General features: G+C 40.1%; 1 non-coding gene across 1 annotated transcript; it reads right to left on the minus strand.

The window, feature by feature from the left end:
- Window positions 1-491: 491 nt before the first annotated feature.
- Window positions 492-565, minus strand: TRNAG-CCC (transfer RNA glycine (anticodon CCC)). Its single transcript has one exon. It is a non-coding gene; the product is annotated as a tRNA-Gly (tRNA).
- Between the last annotated feature and the right edge of the window lie 22,217 nt (window positions 566-22,782).

Below are 22,782 nucleotides of genomic sequence, written 5' to 3' on the forward strand. Positions count from 1 at the left end.
TCCCTAATCTAAAAAGCAACCAATTTCCACTTTTTCAGCTGTATACTCTGCACTTCCCACCATATTAGATTTTCATTCAAAATGCTAGCTATTACTATGATTCTTGATTTCTTGATTTTTGACATTATCGAAATCTATTATATAAAAATGCAAGTCAGCACCTTCAAGTGTCCCCTACATACACCCTCCACTTTCATTCTCCCTCTCTCCCATCATCAACGTGTTTTGTTAAATCCAGTGTTTATTATGATGATATAAATATGTTCATGACTAAGCTAAATCTAAGGATGCCATTTTTTTTCCTTATACAGCTTTTTATTTTTTGAAGGAGTAATTCATTGCTTCATTTTCAGCTGTTGGCACTGAGAACCTGCTTAGTTACTTTTTCATGTTCCAAATTTTTAAAAAATAAATTTTTTTTAATTTATTTGTTTGTGCTGGGAACTTTGGCTGCAACCTGTGAGCCCTTAGATGTGGTTTGTGGAATCTAGTTCCCTGACCAGGGATCGAACCTGGGACCCCTGTATTGGGAATGCAAAGTCTTAGCCACTGGACCAACCAGGGAAGTCCCTCCACGTTCCAAATTTTCTGAAAAAAAAAAAAATTTATAGACATTTTAAATAATTTTTTTCACAAATGAGCACTCCATAAATCTCTTTAATTAATTTATTAATATTTCCTGGAGAGACACTTCTGAGCTGGCTGAACTTCTGCCCGCAGCACAGCTGCCACACTGCCTCAGCTGCTTCAGCTCACTTGGGCGTGGACCTTCTGTTCTGGATCCGGTAACTTCTCTCTTGATATGCTGCCATCCTATAAAAAGCTAACTTGAAAGTAAAAACGTTGAGGATCTGCATATTTGAAAGCATATTTATCCTAATTTCCTAACCTCATGTTTAAATGGAAAAGCAAGAGAATTTTAGGTTAAAGACCTAGATTTTGAAGAATTGAGTTTTGAAAGCGTTGGTCCATTTTCCCCTGGCTTTCAATGTTATGATTAAGACTATCGCCCATACACCCTGTCTTTTTCATGCGACCTGCTTTCTCTCCCTCTCTCACCTCTCCCCACCTCCTCCTCCCTCTCCCTCCTTCTTCCCTGTCTGTGGCCCTTCTTCTGTTTCCTCTCTGCCTAGCATGCATGTGCTTTTAGGATTTTTTCTTTAATCTCATCTGGAGTTTCACGTAAAATTTTTGTTAAGTCTGCTTTGGATCTTCGGGTGGACCCTTACAATTTGGAAACTGGAGTTTCTTCCATCTTGGGAAATATTCTTACGGTACTTTTTTAAATCTTCATTTTAGGCTAACTGTAGATTCACATGCATTCATAAGAAAGAATATAGAGATACTGTTTACCCTTTAACCACTTTCCTCCAGTGGTGATATCTTACAAAGTTACACTACTATAGTACAATGGCCTTCCCAGGTGGCTCAGTGGCAAAGAATCTGCCTGCCATGCAGGAGACATGGATTTGAGAGCTGGGTCTGAAAGAGCCCCTGGAGGAGGAAATGGCAACCCACTCCAGGATTCTTGTCTGGGAAATCCCATGGTCAGAGGAGCCTGGCAGGGGTCCACGGGGTCAAAAAGTGTCAGATACAACTGAGTGACTGAGCGCACACACACGCACAATAATACAGTCAGGATATTAACAGTGATGCAGAAAGGAGGGCCACAAAGATCCTTCATATGGCCCTTTTATAAGCTACCTCCACTTCCCTCTGTCCCCTACCCCCTTGTTATCGCTAGTTACCATCATATTATTCCCCATTTGTATAACTGTGATTTATCAAGAAGGGTATGTAAGTGGAATCACATGATGTGTAACCTTTTAATGCTGGCTTTTCTCACTCAGCATAATCCTCTGGAGATTCATTCAGGTTATTTCAAGTCACTTACCCTCTCAAAGGTTCAGTTCCTCATTGGTAAACACAGGACGACATTGTATTTGCATAGAAGCTCTGTGACATAAGTGAAACAATGGATATGAAGCGCACGTGTGGTATTTGGCACAAAGGAAGAGGAAATTTTAATGACAGTGTCACTATTGTGTTGTGTGGGGTTTTTTACAGCTAGATGTAATTGAATTTTCTTGGCACATTTTTTTGCTAAAGAATTGGCTTGTCTGAGCTGCTGGCCAGTGTGTTAGATCAAGAAATTAATGCATCATCTGCTTCCAGTTCCTTGGATCTCAGGAAAAGAGAGAAAATGCCAGTGGATGAGGTCAGGAGAGCTTCAGAAAATCCTAAATGTGTGCTTCCCCAGGTTCTGAACTCAAAAGTTCTCTGGAAGACTCCAGGCATCTCCACTTCCTCCAGGGAAAGAAAGGACTCCATGAGCCCAAGGTGCCACCACAGCCTCTAGCAAGAAGGCCAGGAGAGCAAGGAGGTCTATCCTCCCAGAGTCCTGGGCTATTTTAGGTTTAATATTTAGAGAGATACACTTGCTATGCCTTTGATGTTTGTGAAGGCATTTCCCATACTCTTGTAGCCTGAGGCCATCACAAAGTTCAAAGGATGGAGTCGATTTATTGACTCAGACATCAGGAGGGTCTTTATATTCAGCTCCAGATATTCATTTTTAAGGGAAAAATGAAATGTTTTGCTTTTTAACCAAGATAAAGTAGGAGCTGTGCAGATTTCTGAGACCTTGGGGTTTGGCGATGAAGTGAAAGCAGTTCTTGGAATGTTTAACTACTTCCACATCCTCACGTGGTTATGTGGAGTAACCACAGAAGCACAAGGAAGGCCACCAGACCCATGAGTGTCTGCCCAGACGTCTGAGTTTCTACCACTTGAAAATGCCCCCTATGGAAAGACAATATGGTTCTGGAGACAAAGCACGTGGATCAAAGACAGAGGGATGAATTTCATCCCTGCAGCTTGCTGGCTGTGTCCGCTGGGCCTCCTGGGTCTGGTTTCCTCACCTGGAAAACAGAGAGTGATGACGATACTTGCACACGGAACTGCCTTATGTGCATATGAAAGTGCGTGTTAAAGCATTTTGGGAATGACGGGAAAGCAATTCAGCTATTTGTTAGCTGGCTGTTAGAATGTTATCCTTGATATTAACAGCAGTTCTGAAAAGAGCAGGGATCTCATTATTCCTCTTTCACAGAAAAGAAAACCGAGGCCCACAGAGCTAATTAACCCATTCTTTGTAACCCTGTTAGATCTTGTGGGTTTTCCTGCTGCCAATGTTACTGATAATTCTCATAATTTCTGAGAATTACCCATAAGATACAAATGTCACCATTCTAGTTACCTTGAGTTTTTTTTTCAGCCCTTACCTCTCTGACTTAAACTCATTTTTCTCAACTTTTATGGATAATAGAACCAAAAGAATCATATAAAATCACTTCTGCATCTACTGTGAAAGTACCATTTAATGTATTGTTTATTATGTCATTAAAAGACTCATATACTGTATCAGGTAATAAATTCCTTTAAGAATGTCATGTCAGGAAATAAATTTTTACTGCTTTAATAACTGATATCCTTTCTTCTAACAGATAATAAGAGCATTTCAATCTATCATATTTTCTCTTTTGTCTCTGCCACTGAAAAGTATCTAAACCACATAGATATGCTGTTGATACTGTGTATAAAATAGATAACTAATGAGAATCTACTGTATAGCTCAGGAAACTCTACTCATTGCTTTGTGGTGACCTAAAGAGATAGGAAATACAAAAGAGAGGGGATATATGTAGACATATAGCTGATTTACTTTGCAATACAGTAGAAACAAATACAGCATTGTTAAGTAACTATACCCCAATAAAAATTAATTTTAAAAAAAGATGGCATTTAAGCCCCAAATTATAGCTGCTATTTTGAGTCACATTTTTCTGTAAAAATCTTTCTATGCAAATAAAAATTTGTCTTTTCTCTTGCTAAAAGAAGTAAATAAATAAAAATTTTAAATAAAATATTTTAAAATTACAAACAAAACCAAAACAGTGTCTACTGCTGCTGCTAAGTCACTTCAGTCGTGTCTGACTCTGTGTGACCCCATAGACAGACAGCAGCCCACCAGGCTCCCCCGTCCCTGGGATTCTCCAGGCAAGAATACTGGAGTGGGTTGCCATTTCCTTCTCCAATGCAGGAAAGTGAAAAGTGAAAGTGAAGTCACTCAGTTGTGTCCGATTCCTAGCAACCCCATGGACTGCAGCCTACCAGGCTCCTCCATCCATGGGATTTTCTAGGCAAGAGTACTGGAGTGGGTTGCCATTGCCTTCTCCAAAACAATATCTAAACCAAATTAAATCTACATTTTTTCATATTTACTCATTAAATTTTTTAATTCATTAACCAAGTATTTAATCTGATAAATGCATCCCTTCTGTCCCAGGCATTGTGCTGAGGGCTAAGAATACAGCAGTGAAAGATATATATATATATATATATATATATATATATATATACATGTATATATATATAAATTTCTTCTCTCTTAGAGCTTGTATTTTACAGAGAATATACATCAATAATATTAACAATAAACATATATAGTACATAAAATACTGATAAATACTATTCAGAAATAGTGGGGAAAATATATACATATTAGAAGAATATATAAATAATGGGAAATATATTTGTGGGAATAAATATGCACACATATATTATCTATGTGTATGTATAATATACATGTACAGTATGTATACATATATTACATTTATATAAATTTTTTCTCTCAGAGCTTGTATTTTATGGAGACTATACATCAATAATGAACATATATAGTACATAAAATACTGATCAATACTACCCAGAAAAAGTGCAGAGAAGAGAAAAAAGTCTTCAGAATGGAGGAGGGGAGGTGGTAGGTTGCCATTTTAACAGGGTGTCAGGAAAGTTTTCATAAAAGCAGTGATACTTCTCCCATTGCCAACTATATCCTAGCCAGTTTAGATCAGACCAAGCTTCTCCCAAAAGACAGCAGAAAAAAACCAGATAATTATTTTTAAAGTATTCTGTTTGAAGGAATTAGCGACCTACTTAGCTTGAATAGCTACGATTCGAGAGAGAAGAGAATTACAGAAAAGTGAGCCCTACATTCTGTCTCTGCTTGAGATATTTACTCATTAGTAAATGATGACCAAGAGGCAAAGAAACCAAGAAAAAACTGTGCTGAGAGTTCAGTCATATCAAGGGCTAGAGAGAAAATATTACAGTTCAAAACATGCCAAGGAGGAAGGCCATAGTGTATACCACAGGTTTTCAGCTGGGGCCACCGAAGTTCTGCTCCCTGGGAATAGCCATACTGGAAATTTGCCAGCTTCCGCAAAGACTGAAGACACTGCTTCTACTCAGCTCAATATCAGATTGGTTTAAGTGAAAGTGAAAGTGAAGTGGCTCAGTCGTGTCCAACTCTATGGGACCCCATGGACGGTAGCCTACCAGGCTCTGAAATCCATGGGATTTTCCAGGCAAGAATACTGGAGTGGGCTGCCATTTCCTTCTCCAGGGGATCTTCCCAACTCAGGGATCGAACATGGGTCTTCTGCATTGCAGACAGACGCTTTACCGTCTGAGCCACTGGAGTGATCCTATAGCCACTATCCTATCCTATCAGATTGGTTTACTACCATCTTAATCCCTAAGTACTTGAAAGAGGAAGATAATTTCTTCCCAGGGTCTCATGAAAGTTCTTGAATTTTTTCACATACAATAGCTGGAATTCAGTGAAATTTACCAGGCATATTAGGAGACACAACCAAAAGCACTAAAAAAAAAGCAGCCAATAGTAACAGACCCCAAAAAGATCCAAAATTAAATTTTAAATAGCTGAAAATAAGTGGCCAGGCAGGAAATTTGACCAGAAAACTGGAAAGTAGTTAAAAAAATAATTAAATAGAAGTTCTAATATTTAAAATATGGTAGCTGGATTTAAGAACATAATATACTGATTTAACAGAAAACTAGGGAGAGAAGAACAAAGGAGTAATGAACTACAAGACAGGTCAATAGAAAATATTCAGACTAAATGATGGTGAGACCAAAGGGTGAAACACACAGAAAAAAAGAATAGAATACATCTGACACATGGCCAAAAGATTTCACAGCAATTAAAGTCCCAGAAAGAAAGGACAGAAAAAAATCAGTTAAAGACAGTATCTGAGAAGATAGTGGCTGTGGACTTTCCACCACTAATGAGCTAAGGAAACAAATCAAGCCACTGATTCTTGAGCCAACACCTGAGATAGCTGAGGGTGGACTCATGAAGGTATCTAGGGAAAGTATACTCTGGGCATAGGACGCAGCAAGTGCAAACCTAAATGAAGTCAAAGAGGTGAAGATCAGGTACAGTCGAACCCTTTAACATACTTCGCTTTTATTTAATATGACATATATAGAAGTCACTCAGTCGTGTCTGACTCTCTGTGACCCCATGGACTGCAGCCTGCCATGCTCCTCTGTCCATCGGATTTTCCAGGCAAGGGTACTGGAGTGGGTTGCCATTTCCTTCTCCAGGGGGTCTTCCTGACCCAGGGATCGAACCCAGGTCTCCCACACTGCAGGCAGACACTTTACCATCTGAGCTACCAGGGAAGCCCATGGTAAACTCCCTTTCTCAAAAGAAAAAAGAAGCCATAATCTGACTTATCTCTGAAAAGTCAACTACCATGAAGAGAACAAGTTCCTTATTATTCCTCACGTTAGTTTTCTATCACTGCATAACAGCTGGCTCAAATTAAGTGGCTTAAAATAACACACCTGTATTATCTCAAAGTTTTGTAGGTCAGAATTTCAGGCAGGCTCATTTAGGCTTTCTGCCTGGGGTCTCAGAGGGCTGAAATCAAGGCATGGTTCAGACTGAGATTTTATCCGGACACTCTAGGAATGCATTTGCTCCCAAGGCTTTTCAGATTATTGGCTGATTCAGATCCTTGTGGTTGTAGGACTGAGATACTCATTTACTTGCTGGCTGACTCTCAGTTCCTAAGAGCTGAAGGCATCCCTTGCTTTTTGCCCCCTCTATCTTCAAAGTGAGGAATGGCACAGCCTATTCCCCTCATGTTTTAATCTCTGAATGTCTCTTCTGCCATAGCAAAAGAAAACTTTCTGCTTTTAAAAGACCTAATTGATTTAGTAAGGCCACCCAATTAATATCCATATCTTAAGGTCAACTGATTTGAGACTTTAATTATATCTGCAAAAGCCCTTCACAACTGTACCTAAATTAATGTTCGGTTGAATAACCAGGGACTGAAACTTTGAGAGGACATCTTTAGAATTCTGCTCACATTTCTAGTTTTCAAATGAGCAAAATGAGACACAGGGAGGTTGTGACCTGTCTAATATCACATTACTAATTATCATTGCTATTGCTTTTTTGTTTCTGGCCAAAATATTAATGGACTAGGAAGGGAAAGACAGCAGGAGAAAGGAATCCAGTTAGAGTTCTATTACAACTATTCAGGCCAAAGATGAATGTGGTGTCACTGAGCGTAGTAATAGTAGAGTTTATAAGGAGCAATTAGTTCTGGATAGATATTGAATATGTAGTAAATAAGAGCTGATGATGGATTGGATTTGGAATCTGAAAGGAGGTGCCAAGATGACTCCAAGATTTTTGGTCTGAACAAAAAGAAGGACTTTTAGTGAGAATGTATTTACTAAGTTTGGGAAGTCTGCAGAATGAACAGGTTTGTTGGGGGAAGATCTGGTTTTAGACATGTTAAATTAAGATGTCTCAGGCATTCAAATGAGATGTCTAGTAGTGTATAAATTTGGAGTTCAGGGGATGTTGTCAGTGGGTAGATGATATTTAAAACTCTGAGACTAGACAAAATCACAAAAGGAATATAAGTATCATTAAGGAAGAAAAGAGCTCCAGAAACTGAGCCCAGGATATTCAATATTTAAAGGTCAGGAAAAGAAAAGGAACTCCCAAAAGGTAATAAAGAAGGAGCAGCCACTTATGTAAGTGGAAATTCAAGAAAGTATGGTGAGTCAGAAAGAGAAAAACAAATATTGCATATTAATGCATCTTTATGGAATCCAGAAAAATGGGACTGGTGAACCTATTTGCAGGGAAGGAATGGAGACGCAAATGTAGATAATGGGCTTGTGGACACAGCAGGGGAAGGAGAGGGTGGGACGAACTGAGAAAGCAGCACGACCTTTATACACTGTCGTGTGTGAAATAGAGAGCTAGTGGGGAGCTACCATTCACTGTAACACAGGGAGCCCAGCCTGGCACTCTGTGATGACCTAGAGGGGTGGGGGAAGGCGAGAGGGCTCACCAGGAAGAGGACATGTATATAATTGTGACCAATTCACGTTGTTGTACAGCAGAAACAAACACAACATTGTAAAGCAATTTTCCTCCAATTAAAAAATTTTTAAAAAGAAAGTATGGTTTCCCAGAAGCCAAGTTAAAGTATTTTACTAAAGAAGAAGTGGGAAGTCATTTGGGTGAAAAGATGCTGAAAGGTAAAATAAGATGAGAACTCAGAACTATCCATCTTATTTAACAACACAGAGATTATTGGAAACCTTAAAAAAAATTTTTTTAATGGCTGAGTAATACTCCATTGTATATATGTACCACAGCTTTCTTATCCATTCATCTGCTGATGGACATCTAGGTTGCTTCCATGTCCTGGCTATTATAAACAGTGCTGAGATGAACATTGGGGTACACGTGTCTCTTTCAGTTCTGGTTTCCTCAGTGTGTATGTCCCGCAGTGGGATTGCTGGGTCATAAGGCAGTTCTAGTTCCAGTTTTTTAAGGAAACTCCACACTGTTCTCCATAGTGGCTGTACTAGTTTGCATTCCCACCAACACTGGAACAACCCAGAGGGATGGTACGGGGAGGGAGGAAGGGGGGAGGTTCAGGATGGGGAACATGTGTATACCTGTGGCAGATTCATGTTGATGTATGGCAAAAGCAATACAATATTGTAAAGTAATTAACTTCCAATTAAATAAATTTATATTAATTTTTTTTTAATATAGGGATGAGGGTACAAGCCTTACTGGAGTAAGTTCCAAGAAATAATGGAGAGAGATACTTCGGTGAACGTGAATACAGACATCTCCTTTTCATTGATTCGTTGTTAAAAAACAAAAACAATCAGAGAATTTAGGCCTAAGATATATAAAAGCTGGAAAGAGCATCACTTCAATCCTAACAACAAGAATAAGTGGGATAACATACAAAATTATGGCTTTCTTGAACCCATCAGACAGCTGAGGTCACAGGACTAACAAGTGACGTGAAATTCAAGGAAAGACAGACCTGCAAACCCAGCTCACCTGTGGCAGACCGCAGAAGACAGAGATGCTGGGCCCACTGCATGCATGCTAAATCTCTTTAGTCACATCTGACTCTTTGCAACCTTCTGGACCGTGGCCCACCAGGCTCCTTGTTCCATGGGATTTTTCCAGGCGTGAATACTGGAATGGGTTGCCATGCCTTCCTCCAGGAGATCTTCCCGATCCAGGAATCGAACCCATGTCTCCTGCATCTCCTGCATTGGCAGGCAGGTTCTTCACCACTAGCGCCACCTGGGAACTCAGGCACCATACAGGCAGCTAAAAGAGCCAACAAACTGCTCAAGGCTGGATGTGGGCTAGTATGAGAGTGGAAAACCCAGAAGTGGAACTGCTGGATCAAGTGCAGCTCTGTGCAGTTCTGTTTTTAATTTTTTGAGGAACTCTCCATACTGTTTTCCATAGTGGCTGCACCAATTTACATTCCCATGAACAGTGCACAAGGGTTCCCTTCTCTCCACATCCTTTCCAGCACTAGTTATTTGCTGTCTTTTTGGTAAGTCATTCTGACAGATGCCAGGTGGTATCTCATTGTGCTTTTGATTTGCATTTTCCTGATAATTAAGAAGGTTGAGCATCTTTGCAAGCACCTCTTGGCCATTTGTCTGTCTTCTTTAGAAAAACATCTATTCAAATGCTCTGCCTATTTTGTAATCTGATTTTGATTTTTTGCTATTAAGTTGTCTGGGTCTTTCATACATTTTGGACATTAACACCTTATCATATATATAATTTTCATTATTTTCTCCTATTCAGTAGGTTTTTTTCCCCTATCCAGTATCCAATCTCATTACTGTCTAAGAAACTTTCATTTTAAACCATCTTAAATTTTTTGGCGAAGGAGGAAAGTTGGAATACATAAATATATTATTTTTCAGTTTAACGACTCTCACTTCAAGTTCTGGTAAAACTTAGCATGGACAAGGTAATTTGGTAAAGGAGAGAGAGGAACCAGATTTCGAAAGCAAGTTACTCCCTCAGAATGTAGACTCATTCTGTAGGTGGAAGGGAGGCAGGCATTACAGGATCCTGGACAACCAGGAAGAAGTTTAAAATCTCCAGGTTCCTATTCAGCAAACAACCATTGGGTTTCTGCCATCCTGCCAGACGCAATAAACTAGCACAGACCTTGCTCACTGGGTAAGGAATTTAAGAGCAAAAAACTGCACTGAAAGGGACAAAATCTCTCTTTACCTATTTGTTAGCTGAAAAATTGGGGCAAACATACATGCTTTCCTACCTCACAAGGCCTTTCTGAATATCATTTGACAATATAAAAAGCAAAGCCTTGCACAGAAATTAGATATTTTATGGGATTAAATGCCAGCTAAATCTACTTCCAACCCTGACTCCTTGGTTTCCATGACTATATGAGAATAGGTGATCAGACTGAAAACAGCCTTTGTATATGAGTATGATTTTCAGGTTATCTGGAGAGGATCAACAGTCCCTTCACTCAGATCTTCCTGTGGGCTGACTACAATTTCTCATTTGTGTGTCAACTCAAATGCCAACCCCTTAGAGAGGCTTTCCTGAATTACCCAGTCTAAAATATCCCCCACCCCAACCATTTTTATCTTCATAAAAATTTATCTGCATATAAATGCCACATTTGCAACTGTTTCTTATTTATGCCTGTATGCCTCTCCTGTGCTAAAGGCAGCTCCAGGGGCTTCCTTGGTGGTCTGGTGGATAAGACTCTGAACTCCAAATGCAGGGGGCACAGGTTCGATCCCTGGTCAGGGAACTAGATCCACATGCTATAACCAAGAGTTCACATGCTGCAGCTAAAGATCCTGCATGCTGCAATTAACACCAGAGAAGCCAGATTTAAAAAGATAAGTAGATATATACGGGATTTAGAAAGATGGCAATGACGACCCTGGATGCAAGACAGGAAAAAGACGCAGCTGTCTATAACGGACTTTTGGACTCAGAGGGAGAGGGAGAGGGTGGGATGATTTGGGAGAATGGCATTCTATCATGTATACTATCATGTAAGAATCGAATCGCCAGTCTATGTCTGACGCAGGATACAGCATGCTTGGGGCTGGTGCATGGGGATGACCCACAGAGATGTTATGGGGAGGGAGGTGGGAGGGGGGTTCATGTTTGGGAACACATGTAAGAATTAAAGATTTTAAAATTAAAAAAAAATAATAATAATAATAAAATAAAATATAAAAAATAAAAAAATAAGTAGAGAAGTATTTTTTAAACAAAGAGAAGAAGAACGAATGAAAACTCCATGCAAGCAGGATATTTGTCTGCCTTCCTCACCTCAGTGAGTGAATAAATGAATGAGAAAATGAATTAAAACACAGAGCACAGGCTTTGGAGTAAGACCCACCTATATTCAAACCTGGATAAACCTGGGGGAGTTAACTGAACTTCCATTAGCCCCAGTTTCCTTATTGGGAAATGCAAATAATAATTCTTCCCTGAGGGTTATTGCAAAGATGAAAACAGGATGTGTAAAATATCTGATATTCTTAACAAATAACAGCTCCAGCTTCAATTATGAGGAGATACCCAGTCGGCCAAAGGAAAGGAAATCAAAAAGGAGCTTCAGTCACGCATTCTCATCTGGCAGCAGGCTCGCAGTGGTTCCGGATGAGCCCATGGGACAGTGGGGTTCCATAGGGCAGCCCTGCTGCAGCCAGCTGCCTCACCCGCTGCTTGCCCTTTCCTTTCTGTGAGTGACTGAGACTCCACCTGTGGGCCTTCCTGCCTGTTGCATGTCTCGGTATGCCCAGACTGCTGGACCATTCTCCTCCTCCTCCTTCCCCTCCCCTGTTCCCCACTCCTGCCAGGCAGGGGGGCTCATCTTACAGCCTCTTTATTACAGACCCGCACCATCCATTGTAGTAACCGCTGCTCAGGTGTCACTGGTGAGCACCTGAAATGTAGCCAGTGCCACTAATGAATCACATTTTTTTGTTTTAATTAATTTAAATAGAAATTATAAAAGTGATATTAATTCAGCTGTTGGAAAATTTGTAAGGATGTTTCAAGTAACCCAGATTGTGAATCCACTCTTTCTACAGCAAGTTCCAGGAAATAGAAGTAAAACTCAAGTTATTCCAATGAAAAGTTAAGAGTCCAAAGAGAGATATGCTAAATGTGTTAAAATACACACATTTCAAAGGCTTAGTCTAAAAAGAGAATATAGAGCTTCTGGGCTGGTGAACACGTGGCGATTCAGGGAGAGTGACGCACTCAGAGGTTGGAGAGCATCAGAGCTCCCCGCCCTGCCCCCATACACTGGCCAGTGAATCTCTTCTATCGGCTGTTCCCAAGTTATATCTTTTACAGTACATCAGTCATCTAGTACGAAAGATGTTTCTCTGAGTTTGGTGACCCGCTCTAGCAAATTAATCCAACATAAGAGGTTGTTGGAACCTCGACTCTACAGCCGCGCCATCAGAAGCACAGGTAACAATTCTGGACTTGCTATTAGTATCCAATGTGGGGGCTAGGGAGGGGCGACAGTCTTGCAGGACTAAACCCTTAATCTGGGGGATCTGATGCTATCTCCCGGTAGGCAGTGTCAGAATTGAGTTGAATTGTAAAACATTCAGCTGGAGTCAGAACTGCTTGGTGTTGGAGGAGGGGAGTGGAGGCTGTACACCTTGTATTTAAAATCATGAACATTGTAATTGCAAAATGTGAGAACACTTTAACACATAGAATGGTTGAGATAAGTCTGTCATATCCATATAATGAAGGGCTCTGAAGCTGCAATTAAGAATAAGAAATCCTATGGAATTCCCTGGTGGGCCAGTGGTTAGGACTTTGAGCTTTCACAGCTGTGGGCCCAGGTTTAATCCCTGGTCAGGGGAACTTAGATCCCGCAAGCTGAGTAGCATGGCCAAAAAAAAAAAAAAAAAGAATGAAGAATCTTTGTGTTCCAATATGGAGAGATTTCCAGGAAGTACTTTAAAGTCAAAATTAGCCAAGTGCCAAAGATTATCTATAGTGTGGACCCTTCCAATAGGAAAGGGAGGAATTTCTTTTTTTTTAATTTCTACAGTGCTGTGCAGATTTCTGGCATACAGCAAGGCAAATCAGCCACGATTAAACAAACATCCCCTCCCTCCCTATTTTCTCTCCCCTCCCCCATCCCATCCCTCCAGGTCATTCTTTAAAAGCATATCTGCTCATTTTTGAAAAAGGATAGGATAAGGCCAGGAAAAACTAACCAGAAACTACTAAGGGAATGGACCAAAACAGAGTATAAAGACTGCTGGACTAGGAGCTGAGTAGTAGGGAGTGGGGAGGAGGCAGACACTTCTGTCTGTCTACCTCTTAGTACAGCTTACGACTTATAGGACATTGCCAAATAACAAAAATCAACCACAATGGAGATACCTCTCCCAAAAAAAGGGAATGTAAAATATCTTAAAATGAATTTTGCCTGTTTCTTTGTACTTTTAAAAATATGGCTGTTATAAATTTTTTAATTATAACTATGACTTGCCCTTCATGCCTATTGGGCAGCTCTACTGTCTGCAACAAGATCCTGAAAAGCTGAAGCTTGTCTTATGCATATGTGTTGCCCCCGTGCCCAGCTGAGAGAGAAGCTGGTACAGAGAAGGGGGTCCAGGGAGGATCCCTGTAAATTTCTCCAAGCCCCAAGGGCCAGGCCAGCCTTCTTAGAGTTCCCAGAATCCTCTAGTGGCATTCAATCTTCCCTGGAATAATGCAAGCTCAGGGCTTGCCATCCGGCAGCACACTACCTGGAAGGCACTGCTATTTATAGCTGATGCCATCCGTAGGAAGTAATAGTCCCTCAGAATTCTCAGAAGGGTTTGCCCCTCGATTAGAGCCCAGCCAGATTGGGAAAGAGAAAACCAATTTGTGAGTATTTTTAGGCCATCCAATGTACAGTCAGGAGTGCTGAAATTCAGATCTAGTCTCCCCCAGGAGGCTGAGCACAGCTGCAAAGTCAAAAGTGGGCTTTTGCATGAGGAAAACTAATTAGCTTCCCTGTAAACAGTCTCCATGGAGAAAGTCAGTGCTTGGGTCTGTCTGAGGGAAAGAGAGATGTCCTGGGTGCTGAGGAGGGCTCCCCAGAAGTTGACATAAGCAGTTTCTTGCAAGTTTGGTGGGAGCTGCTTGGGGATTAGATTTCCATCTCATTATCTTATTCTCTCATTGGTCATTTATGAACTTTGCTTAGTGCTGATTGAGAAAATTATAAAAAAAAAAAAAAAAAATAGGTTGTTTGAGAGCGCCCCCTACCAAAAAACAATTTGGAACTCTTTTGGTTCTGAGGAATGTATCTGTAATCTTGGGTCTCCATGCAAAGACCCAGAGATAGGTAGCCTCTGGTCTCTTCCTTTTCATCCAAATTCTGTCCAGTGAATTTCAGTGAAAGTAACAACTTGGCAGGAAGTCCTTCCCTCTGACCCGGGATGGGCAGCCTTTCCCATTAACTGGATTCACTGAGAACCACAGACGGTGGACAAGCACTGAACACAAGTCTGGAGACTGCGGCACTAATCAACTGTTCTTGGGCACAAAGAACTTGTTACCATATCTGGAGCAAGCAACAATATTAAGAATCAGTGGAATGTCCTGGCCCCTCTGACAACATCATAAGGGTGCTCACATCTCATCTTTCAAACTGCCTAACTCACGTGCTCCTGTGTGGACACGCACACGTTCATATACTGTAGTATTTTTTATAGAACACTTTGTGGTTGGGTCTTCCTCTTTCTCTTTCTTCTTTTAAATCAATTTTTATTGAAGTATAATTACTATACAATGTTAGTTTCTGCCATGCAACAAAATGAATCAGCTGTAAATCCCCTCTTTTCTGGATTTCTTCGCCATTTAGGTCACCACAGAGCATTGAGTAGAGTTCCCTATACTATACAGTAGGTTCTCATTAATTATCTGTTTTGGACATTGTATCAGCAGTTTGCATGTGTCAATCCCCATCTCCCAGTTCATCCCACCTCCCTCCTTGGTATCCACACATGTTTGTTTTCTCTGTCTGTGTCTCATTTCTGCTTTGTAAATAAGATCATCTCTACCATTTTTCTAGATTCCACATATATGCATTAATATACCATATTTGTTTTTGTCTTTTAAAGCACTTTATAGCTTGTATAAACTTATCATAGAACTGATCATTATAACATCATTCAGTTCAGTTCAGTTCAGTCACTCAGTCATGCCCGACTCTTTGCAATTCCCCGGACTGCAGCATACCAGGCTTTCCTGTCCATCATTAACTCCCGGAGTTTGCACAAACTCATGTCCACTGAGTCGGTAATGCCATCCAGCCATCTCATCCTCTGTCATTCCCTTCTCCTCCTGCCTTCAGTCTTTCCCAGCATCAGGGTCTTTTCCAACAAGTCAGTTCTTCAGCATCAGTCCTTGCAATGAATATTCAGGGTTAATTTCCTTTAGGATTGACTTGTTTGATCTCCTTGCAATTGAGGAACTCTCAAAAATCTTTTCCAACACCACAGTTTAAATGCATCAATCAAATCATGTCAATGTAAGGCAAAACCACTACAATATTGTAAAGTAATTAGCCTCCAATTAAAATAAATAAATTTATATTTAAAAAAACTATCTGCTATTATTATTCCTATTCTCAGAAGAAGAAACAGGCTCAGAAAGGTTCACTGATTTGTCTGAGTCACAGAAAGACAGTGGCAAGGAGGACTAAATGCATGTCATCCAACACCTAAGCTTGGCATTACTTCCCTATATAACACTCTATCTTCAATAGTCATTCAACAAAGACCTTTTCAGTGACCATTAACCACTGTGTATCTGCCATGTGCTATGTGTTTTCCATACATTAGTTTATTTATTGCTCAAACAGTTGTATGAAATATGTAAACCTCAGGAAAGTTCATCAGACTTCCAGTAAATGACAGTGGATTGAAATTAGCTTGTATTTTTCTCCATGCTAGTATTCCACTGAAATAGTGATGAATAACATTTTTGAAAGGTCAGCTATGAGTCAGCTTATTAATACATGTCAAATTTTCCTTTCTTTACCTGGATTACCTCATTTAAGGCTCACAAAATCCTACAAGGAAAGTCTTTTTATTATTATTGCTTTACAGATTAAAAAATTGAGTCAGAGAGATGCTAACTAGTTTGCCTAAAGATTTACAGTTAAAAAGTAGTGGCACTTTCTGAACATGGCATCTTCAGACTCTGTTCTCTCAATTTCTACAATTGTACAGAAGTAAAAAATATTTAAACTCACAATGAAGATAGTACTTGCAGAAAATCCTTTCGCAGTCAAGGAATTTCATTCAAGTCCCAGGAAATGGCATGGAGAAAGGTGACTTGTGGCCCAGGATGGATGGAGACTCAGCTTTGTGCATTAGCAGAGTGACATGTTCATGAAAAACTGATATCCTGTAAGACAAAACTCTGGAGAAGCCCATGGAAGTGGTAGATGAGACCACTAGGAGGTTGAAACCAAGGTTCACCAAGATAAGGGGCTGGAACCCGAGATACTAGCTAGAAAACTGGGCTCGGAATAGTTTCCCTCCCTCCCCAGCTGCACCCTCTGTGCGCAGAGCACTGCCATCCAGGTGTGTAACCTGCCTTCCCGACCTCACACCTCCCCTTCAGGCAGAACATCTGGTTGCTCTTTTTAACTGAAGATTTTGAGTGATCCCTCCTCCCAAAGGATCCCTAGTTGAGAATTTAGGATTCTCCGAGCATAACAGCTAAAAATATAAAGAGCTTTAAAAAAAATAGGAAAGGAAACAGACACAGCTCCATGGCCTAATATTTTACGAACAGGTTATCACATTTTAAAGCATGATGATAAAGAAAAATCTCTAAAAGCTTCCACAAGAAAGGTTCTCACTTTAAGATGGCAGAGTAAATCCATTTCAGCCATCTTCTCCTTCCGAAATTTTCCCCCAATAACAATAAGAAGTAGAAAAAAAATCAATGCATTTCTTCTTCAAAGAAACTAAGAGACATTTTAACACACTATATGAGAAGATGGACTACAGACGGAGAAAAACAAATGACTTAGCAGAGAGAACGTGTCAACCCTAAGTGCCTGTAAAGAGAGGAATCAACCCAATTCACCCCTCCAGGAACAGAGAAAGGCTTGAAAACTAACAGGACCAGGTATCAAAAGAGGCTCAAATGAGAAGGATAGTGTGGGCAGCTAAACACAGAAAAGTGGAAAGTTCCAACATTAACAATTTAGACCCATGGGTCCCTGTCCCAACCCCTTTCTTACCAAGACACCAAGGGTTTTTTGGTGTTTTTTTTTTCTCCTTGAGGCTATACTCTGCTGAAAATAGGTTAAAATAAACTCTTGTATATATAAATGAGATGGGGTTGGTGAGCAGCCCCTTGGTTTGAGGATCATTGCATGACACAGTGGGAATGTACCCAAGTACCCGCCTGAAGGCGCAGGAGATTCAAGAGACTCAGGTTTGATCCCTGGGTCGGGAAGATCCCCTGGAGAAGGCCATGGCAACTCACTCCAGTATTCTTGCCTGGAGAATCTCATGGACAGAGGAGCCTGGCAGGCTGCAGTCCACGGGTTTGCAAAGAGTCAGACACCACTGAAGCACACAGAGCACAGAGCCCTACAGAAACACAAACCTAAAAAGCAGGAAAAGACTCACAAATCTCAAATGAAAACTGTCCTCTGGCTTCTATTGGCCTTCTTTGGAGATCACCAGTGCACTCAGGGTCTGCATCTGGATTTAAACACCTTAATCATAAAGATGAACAGACAATTAATTCCAAAAAATCAGGGAAAACATCCTACTTGATAAAAGCAATCTGAACAAAGAGGCAACAGAATTAATGTAGAGAGCATGAAAAACTTCAAAGAAAATGTAACTACTATGCTCAGAGAAATAAGGGGCAATATTGTAATCTATAAAGGAAGAAAAATGCAATCACAAAAAAGTACATTCAGAGAATAAGTTAGAATTCCTGGAAATTAAAAATATGATGACTCAATTTTTTAAAAAAAGATTCAAAAAAAGTACTTTACAATAAAGTCAAGAAAGTTTTCCAGGAAGCAGAATAAAAAGACAAGTGGGGGTTGGGGGAGAAAGGAAAAACAAGAAAATTAAAAGATTAATCAAAGAGGTTGAACATCCTAATGATAAGAGTTTGCAGAGAGATCAGAGAAAATAGGATATTATCATAGAAAAACATGCAAGAACATTTCCTGGAATGGAGATACAAAATTTCTCCCTGAGTCATAAGTAAAAAAAGATATAAGTCCAAGGTCCTAAACTAAAGTTCTCTTCAGTCGTTTACTCGTGTCCGACTCTTTGTGACCCCATGGACTGCAGCATGCCAGGCTTCCCTGTCCATCACCAACTCCCAGAGCTTGCTCAGACCTATGTCCATCGAGTCGATGATGCCATCCAACCATCTCATCCTGTCGTCCCCTTCTCCTCCTGACCTCAATCTTTCCCAGCATCAGGGTCTTTTCCAATGAGTCTGCTGAAGCTGAAACTCCAGTACTTTGGCCACCTGATGTGAAAAACAAACTAAAGTATATATCACTGTAAAACTTTAGAACAAAAGAATATCCTAAATGCTTCTCAATTTTTCTCTTCAATTACCAGTTGTATTTTTTTACTTGCAATTCTGTTATCCCTTTGATAACAGCAGTCCTTTACTTTTTACCCTTGACTTGGAATTATTAGCTCACTAAAAAACATTTTTGAATTTCATTTTATAAGAATCTATGAATATATATATTTTCTCTGTATTTTTTAATCTATGTCCTGTCAGTTTTTATATGTCTTAACTTCTCTTTTCCTATGGTATATTTCCTTTAACTTATGTATTATGTAGCTTCTCATTTTTAATATTCCAATAGAAGTTGATTCTTAGAAGCCTCTTTATTATTAATTTCTAATTTAATCATACTATGAACAGATAATACACATTAAATTATATTAAAAATATGGGACTATGAATGCCATTGGACTTCTTCGTAGGAACATAAGGGAGCTAAGAAAATGGAGCAATTACCTTCAAAATTCTGAGGGAAAATAATTTAGACACTACCCAGATTATAAATCAATGTAGTGTTTGTCACTCAGTTGTGTCCAACTCTTTGCGACCCCATGGACTGCAGCACACCAAGCTCCTCTGTCCATTGAATTCTCCAGGCAAGAATACTGGAGCAGGTTGCCATTTCCATCTCCATGGGATCTTCCCGACCCAAGGATCAAACCCTGGTCTCCTGAAATGTGGGTGGCTTCTTTACCATCTGAGCCACCAGGGAATCAATGTGAGCACTGAGAAAAGAAATGTTTTAACATGTCAAGTCTCAAAAATTCAATTCCTGCTCACTTACCCTTTCTCAGGAAGTTACTAGAGGAGATGTTCCAATTCAGCCGGGAGGCAAATCAAGGAATGGAAAACCCATTGCAGGAGAGTGGGGAAGGGAACCCTGAGGACGATGGTGGGTGGATTTCTAGCATACAGCCAAGGATCTGTTTAGAGAGCAATGGGTCCCCGATAGAATCAGGAGGATGGAGGTGCCAAGAGGCTGCAAGAGGAAAATAGAATATATAGAGTATTTGATGGGTTTGATAACGTGGAAAATTAACACAGGTTTACGTAATTTAATAGAGCTGTTATAGGGTGTGAGAAAACAGTCAAATGAGAAGAGCAAATGCATCAATAGTGTCTACTCTTTCCCAGGCACTGTTTCAATTATTTTACATATGTGAACTAAGTAAATAGAAAAACAGGTAACTATTAACTCCAGGAAAAGCTAAAATCTTTGTTAAAAAAAAAAAAGAAAGTGTCATAATTGTGCATCACTAGGCTCAGCAGTGGGCAGTGTATATAATTATAGCAATAAAGCCATTTAAGGACTTCCCTGATGGTCCAGTGGGTAAGAATCCACATGCTCTGGGGCGACCAGCCCACGTGCCACAGCTACTGAGCCCTCAGGCTGCAGCTGTTGAACCCCGTGAGCCTAAAGCCCAGGCTCCATGGCAAGAGCAGCCACTGCAGAGAAGCCCGCACACCACAGCAAAGATTAGCCTTCACTCACCAAAGCTAGAAGAAAGCAACAGCAGCATTGAAGACCCAGCACAGCCAAAGATAAAAATAAATAAAATTTTAAAGAATAAATAAAGCCATCTCACATACATTTGGATTTTTTAAATGTGATATGACTATTTTGAGAGAATAAACTAGAAAAGGTTTAAAAAAAAAAACACAATTTCTCACTTATTACTGTTAGAGAAAATCCATAAAATATTCCCAAAATTTACTCTGGTATGACCCCAGCAGCAGCATGACCCCACCTTCAGTTATCTAATTACATCTGCAGTAATTTCATTCCCAAATAAGGTCACATTCTGAGTCGCCAGGGACTAGAATTTAAATATTAATATATCTTTGGGGAAGGGAACACAATTCAATGAGGGCTTCCCCAGTGGCTCAGTGGTAAAGAATCTGCCTGCAATGCAGGATCCATGGGAGATACAGGTGAGTTGGGAAGATCCCCTGGAGGAGGAAATGGCAACCCACTCCAGTGTTCTTGCAAGGAACATCCCATGGACAGACGAGCCTGGTGGGCTACAGTCCATGGGGTCACAAAGAGGTGGACGTGACTGAAGTGACTTAGCACTCATGTGCACACAATTCAAGGCATGATTGTCTCCCAGAAAAGGGATAATCATCAGAATAGTAGTGGGTGTCTTGTGAGTAACACCAAATGCTACAGAACCAGGGAGTACGTCCTAAATACTGAAGTTAAGCCTCTTCCAATCCTAACTAACCCGACTAGGAAATAAGTGTATCTTCACACATTCAAGGGCTCTGAAAATTTGTCTACCTTATGGGATGTAAAGAAGAATGTGTTGGTTTTGCCATACATCAACATGAATCCACCACAGGCATCCAGGATGGTAGCCATGCCACACAGAAGGGAACCTGAATCACCCTAATAAGGATGGTTATGATTTTATTAATAATTAAAATGCTTAGAGGAACTTCCCTGGTAGTCCAGTGGTTGAGACTTCATCTTCCAATGCAGGGGGCCTGAGTTCAATTCCTGGTCAGGGAGTTCGGATCCCACGTCTCACAGCCAGGGAACCAAAATGTAAGACAGAAGTGATGGTGTAACAGTCAATAAAGACTATTTAAAATGCTTAATAGAATATTTGATCAACTGGAGCTCTTGGGACAAAAGATGACGAAAAAGTATGAATATAAAGGAGATTTTGCAATAAGGAAAAAAAAAAAAAGCATGGTAACCAGAAGCTTTACGGAAAAAGAAAGAAGACACAAAAGCTATACAAGAAAGAAAATAAAATCATAGTGTATCATCTGGTTCTAGAGCAAACTTCAAATTGCCATAATACTGAAAACTTTACTAAAAAACTCATATTGTGATATAAATCTGTCAAGAAAATTAGCAAATATATGAAAGAATTAAACCCTACTTAATTTTACCTATATAACAACAAATGCTAAGTGTGTAAAGCCAAAAAAAGCAATATAAGAAATTATATTTAGAAATATGGAGATAACTACCAAAAGAAACAGTTCAAAGAGTTAAAAAGGATGGCTCCTAAGAAGCAGGACAGAGGTGGGGCAAGCAGGTGATGGCTGCTCTTTTCATTACAAAAATGTTTTATTCTATTTAATTTTTAAAGCCCTGTGTCCTATTCAAATTACTAGAAAGGGTCCAGGCAATTCACAGACAACTACACAATCAGTAAGTATAGTCAGTACTGGGATTTGGGGAATACTTTCTTGCTTAAGCCTGACTCTTCTCAATATACCTTGCTGCCCATGATAATAGACTTTGTGACTTACCCTCAGGACACAGAGGTGAATAAAACTGTGCCTGCTCTAAAGTGCCTCCCAGTCTGAATGGGAGGATGGAAACAAGATATTAAAAAGTGACGCATGCGTGCGTGCTCAGTCATGTCCGACTCTTTGTGACCCTATGGAGTGTAGCCTGCCAGGCTCCTCTGTCCATGGGATTTCCCAAGCAAAAATACTGGAGTGGGTTGCCATTTCCTTCTCCAGGGGATCTTCCCAACCCAGGAATCAAACCTGCATCTCACAACTCCGGCATTGCAGGCAGATTTTTTACCACTGAGCCACTGGGGAAGCCCAAAAGTGATGCAAGAAAGACCAAATGAGAGATGTGTATAAAGCACTAGAATTTGATAAGGAAAGAACCTTGAATATGGCTTTGAAGGCTGCATGATCTTACCAGGACCTATTGTCCAGGGTGGGTAGGCAGTTCTGCAAAACTAAGAAAATAAATTCCAGTCTCCTAAGATTATTTACCCCCAAAAGGTCCTTTGGAGATTGGTACAGGTAATTCTGCAGTTTCAGCTTCTTGGTAAATAGAAAGATGAATAGTCCATAGCCTGGAGCACAGTGGAATCCTAGGTGTAAGCTATAGCCTAGACTTAACAATGCCCTGAGATTTCCCGTGCAGGATGTGAAGACACACTGGTAATGAACATGTCATGAAACAGATG

The sequence above is a fragment of the Budorcas taxicolor genome, chromosome 14, assembly GCF_023091745.1.
Source record: "Budorcas taxicolor isolate Tak-1 chromosome 14, Takin1.1, whole genome shotgun sequence".
Lineage (NCBI taxonomy): Eukaryota > Metazoa > Chordata > Mammalia > Artiodactyla > Bovidae > Budorcas > Budorcas taxicolor.